The sequence below is a fragment of the Ooceraea biroi genome, chromosome 2 (genome assembly GCF_003672135.1).
Source record: "Ooceraea biroi isolate clonal line C1 chromosome 2, Obir_v5.4, whole genome shotgun sequence".
NCBI classification, from domain to species: Eukaryota; Metazoa; Arthropoda; class Insecta; order Hymenoptera; family Formicidae; genus Ooceraea; species Ooceraea biroi.
In genome coordinates, this window is record NC_039507.1 from 6,769,580 (window position 1) to 6,774,594 (window position 5,015).

Genomic DNA, 5,015 nt, shown 5'->3' on the forward strand with positions numbered 1-5,015 from the left:
TGCGAGTCTCGTCGAATCTCGCGTATCTCACGATTCGGTAATAAAATTATTCAATGAAAAAGAGGGTCACGTAATTCATTTCTCTTTGAGTTTTACAGTGAAAGAGACGTCATCAAAGAGCTACACTGTCAGTTTTCATTACAACAATTATACAGTCACTAACGTAGCATGACGTGTACGATATGGTTATTACGTCATTATGTTTTTTTAAATATTATTAATATATGCATTAAGCATTGTGAACTTGTTTGCGTATATTAAAATTTCAGTTTAGCGGAATTATATTTTTGCTCGCGTCTCCCATCATTGTTTCTAGCCTGGAAATCGATGCGAATCCGAGGTACGTGCGAATCGCGAGAGGCAAGTTCAGAAAAAGGCGGATCGCGGCCGAGCGGAGCAGAACGCTGTGTGTGTTTTTCGAATTAAAGGCAGGCGAACTGTTGATTTTCCCGGGCGGTACCTCAGTGATTCGCCACGCCACTCACGGCGTCATCTCCGCTTCTCGATCTTACGAAAGAGAACGCGGCCGCCGGACACGTATTACGCGGCCCGGTCCCTCTTCTTCTTCGCCTTCTTTCCTCGTCCTCGCCTCCGCGTGCACCTCTGATATCCACGTTGACGCGAGTCTCTGTCTCTATCTTCGGGGAATTAAGTCATTCATCGTGCGCCGGCCCAGAAAAAAGTAATGAAGCTCTCGTAGGATCCACACGAACGTGTATCGCCCGCGGGACCCGTGGCGAACGCGATACGTAAATCTACCCGGTGGTGCCCGCGGGATTATCCACGGGATCGCCCAGGGTGGTCTCCAGTGTACTCCTCGAATACCTCAATGACTTACTTACTTCCTACGACCGTCATGGATAAATGAACGAGGATAGCGCTGAGTTTTTTGCGGACTCTTAAATTTAAATTCACCTCTTTAAATTTGCCTTGCAAAAATTGTCATGCGAAAATACACTTTTCTTCTCATTGTCAGAAGTTTCATCGGTTTGATTTGTTCTCTTAGTATCGAATGGTCCGTATTTTTTTCCATTCGGATGTCCATAACTGGCGAGGAAAGAGAAAATTGGCTTTGATGTGAACTTCGAAAGAAAGGTATGCGTATTTGCAAAATCTTATTTGTTGTTTAGTGATTTTCAAAGATTGCAAGGTGCCAATGCGCGGTCATTAGAACCAAACAATGCACAAAGGTGATGAATCTTACTCGGTTCTTCGCAGGTACTTCCATTACTCCAAATATTGTCTCTAAGCTGACAGTGAAACAGAGAGAGAGAGAGAGGGGGGGGGAGAGGGAGGAAGAAACAGAAACAGAAAACAGAGGGGAGGGAGAAAGAGAGAGAAAGCAAGAAGAATTTCTCTCAAAAGTTCGGGGCGGAAGGTCGAGGGATACGAAAGGAATCCGGGTGTCGACCGACACATTGGTACACGTTTGTTCCGGGCACGTCGGTCCCGTGATCACGTTCCCACAGTCAGAGGACGCGAATTCCGGCAGAGAATTCTCTTTGCTGGTCGCGCGGCAACCGGAGGACACAACCGGCGAATGAAGCGGTTGAGGCAGCGAGATTGGACAAGGCAGGCCAGCAAGCGAGGCGGAGAGGGTGCGCTTCGTTTGGGCTTCACCTTATAACATGCCAAAACGCCGATAATTCGACGGTGTGGTCCCGAACGTCAGCCGATATTCTTTCCCACGACGACGAGCCCCAGGTCCCGCCAAAAGGGATTCCAGCCATTCCCGTATCCCGGCGGCGATGCGGAGAACGCGACGACGGCAACGAGGACGAGAACGGACGGATGGACGGACGGATGGACGGGTCACCTCCGACTCTCGATCGCAAAAGCGATAAATTAATTGATTTACGCGCGTGAGCCGTTTCTTTTATCGGGATTTATTCGAAGACGGATGCAGAAACTTGGAGCGAAGGACAAAATCTGGAAATTTAGCGAGCCTTCCCCTTCGGCTTCTCTATTGACGACGTACCTACATTAGCTTAGCGCGTCCTTTTCCTGGATGCCTTCACAGCTCGTTCCCCCAAATGACCCATCTTCACAACTTTATGTCTAGAAGATTCTTTTCATCCTGCCTGGCTCACCTTTTTACTTACCTTCTCAGCGTTATATAATTTTGTTACAATAGAATTGAAAGAAGCTGTATTATTTCCTTAGTAGTATAGATCTAATCAAATTTTACGTATGCTGGCTTAATTGCTATGGATTTCAGAAGCAGGCGTCAAGCAAGAGCCAACAGATCCAATGCATCCGATTCTTCCAGTCCTTACGAATAGTAATGTAATGATTCAGCGCGAGGGAATCCTGCGTGCATATCAGTGCTCATATCCCAGAATACGTTTGCGTCTCGAGAATACGAAATGCACAGCGCAGGTATGACGATCGAGTGGCTCCTCGCCTCGTGGAGTGGCTCATGAAAAGATGCCCATCAGGATGCCACGCGCGTGTGTTCGTGCACGACACGCCGCGTGTCGTTCCGCCCGCCTGGCTGCCCCGATTTTATCGTCCCGGGGGCTCTTATAACCCCTAAATGTTTTCGTCGCCTCTATCAGATCGCGGCGCCGGAGACAGGGATCGCTCCTCGCCGGCGCAGGAACCACGCGAAAGATTCAGATGACGATAAAGCGGCGAAAGGAGCACGGGCAGAAAGTGTCGATGACTCGGTGGCGCGCTTTACCTCCAATTAGCTGGAGCTCCGCTATCGCTTTTTATAATACAAGACATTAATCAATAAGTAAGGTAGATTTAATCTTGGCGCTCGATAAAGGAGCCGACAAATAATGTCCGGTGAAACTAAGAATCTGTTAGTTTTCTTCTTTTTTTTTAAATAAAAGCAGGTGTTTAATTTCGAGAGGTGCTTTATATAATTACGCGCCATCTGAAATGAAGTATTCAAGCTTGGATAATTTCTGCATTGTAGGCAACGATAGAGAAGCGACTTTTCATGAAGCGACTCTTAATACATGAAAAATGAGGGAATCGTTCTTTTGACTTTAATGAATGGTTGAATTTAAATTGAGCCTTACCCTATCAACGCGCGTGCACAGAGTACAGAATTCGCAAGGGATGAAGTGCTGAAATAAAACTGAGCCCACCAGAGTAGATTCTTCTTCGATATCGAGAGAAGGATTCTTAACAATATGTCGTGCTATGCGTCTTGTCTCACCCCCCCCCCCCCCCTAGTCAGGATTGCATCGGGAATGCAGGCTCGCATTCTCGTGGACGAGCCGCACGCGTGACGGTATGCGTAATAATAGTAAAACTGAATGAATCCACCTCTCTTTCCCGTGTGTCCCCGAGACACGCTCGTGCTTTTCGAGAATACGTGGAGGTCAAGAGGGTGGAGGCGGGGGAGCAGAGCGGGCCCGGGGTAAAAACCCGAACTTCCACCGAGGGCGGCGCGGAGGGAAGAGCCGGAGAGGCTGCTGGTGTCCGTTGGCCGAGTTGGGGTCCGAGGGGGTAGGTGGGTCAGGCAAAGATCAAAGAGGCCGCCGTGAGAAGTGGTCCGGCTGCCCGAGATTCTTGTCTGCCGGGACGGTTGGCAGCCTCTCCTCTCTCCCTTTCTTCCTTTCTCTCTCTTCCCCTCTCTCTCTCTCTTTCTTCCCTTCGTGGCAAGAATTTGTTTTACTATCAGAGTGTACACCGCTCTCCCTCCCGCCCTCCTGTTGGAACCTGCATCGCCGAGTGTGCGTTTCGTTTCGTGAGGGACGATCGAGAATTCGATGGCGGAAGTCGATTAGCGATTGCGCAATGAGAAGGCCACGAGAAAACATGCCGAATGTATCGTGCCATTCGATCGTTTCTCAGTCGACGGCTCTCTGCTGGTTTATCGCACCATTGTAACCCTCCGCTAGCTGACGGAAGCGAGCTGTGAAAATGCGGGGATAATGCTCATCAGCATCAACCGATCGACGTTCAAATCCTCACGACATATTTAATTAGAAATCTGAGGGAAATACTCATCATCCGTGGACACGGATGGGAGATAAAGGAACTGGCGGACCGTCGGTAGATATGCGACAGAAGGAGGAAGCGACAGCAGGGGGACCCTCGAAGAGGAAGGAGCGACGTGCGGTGAAAAAAGAAGGCGAAGGGGGGGGGGAAGGAGAGCCGGTAGGCCGGAGTGTTGGTACCATTAGCGCGGATGCCTGTTCGTATGCGGTCAGGGTCCTTTTATCCCGCGCGGAGATTCCTGCGGGATTCCTGCGTTCGTTATCACGTGCAGCATTCGCTGAACGCTGAAACGGTGGACGGCGAAGAGCGACGCAGAGAAAGAAAGAACGCGAAGAGAATGAGAAGACACAGGGGATGGGCGGATGAGAGGAGAATGAAAGAGGAGAAAGAGGAGGAGGAAGATGCGGAGAGCCGAACCAGTCCTCTTCGGGGCATGGGCCTCCCACGACATCCACTCGGCGCAGGAGTTATGAAGTCGTCCAGCTGGGAAACCAGTTGGCTATATTTCGCGGGGGTACGTCGACGGCGGCGCGCATCGTGTAATGGGAAAATATTGAATAGTCCCGCGACACACACACACGCGCACACAACGCGATGCGTCGAGGTACAGCCTCGAAGATCGAGAGATGACTCGTAGATCTCCTCGCGAAGATCCGCGATCGGGGAATGGCTCTAGCGCACGCACAGTGACCTCGCCCTTGCGGAGAAGATCCTGCTCCTCTGCATGAGGAGGAACCCTGGACTAATTTACTGCTCATCTAAATGGCTGTTGCGGTTCGAGACCGTTTCCTTGCCTACGCGTAGATGGAGGTGGAATTATAAAAGTCTGTTCTAATTAAGAAGGCTATTAAAATTCTTTTATTTTGCTTATGATCAGCAAGCGGCAAGATGTTTACTGCGATGCGATCTGCATATTTCGAAAAAGCTTTTGGTACAAAGAAAATAATGTCGGTTATGCAAGGTGAATCATTCTAATTATAATTCTAATTATCCAAAATGTATTGAACGAGTATTCATTCTCGAGGAATAGGCCAAGAAAACAATACAATAAGAGA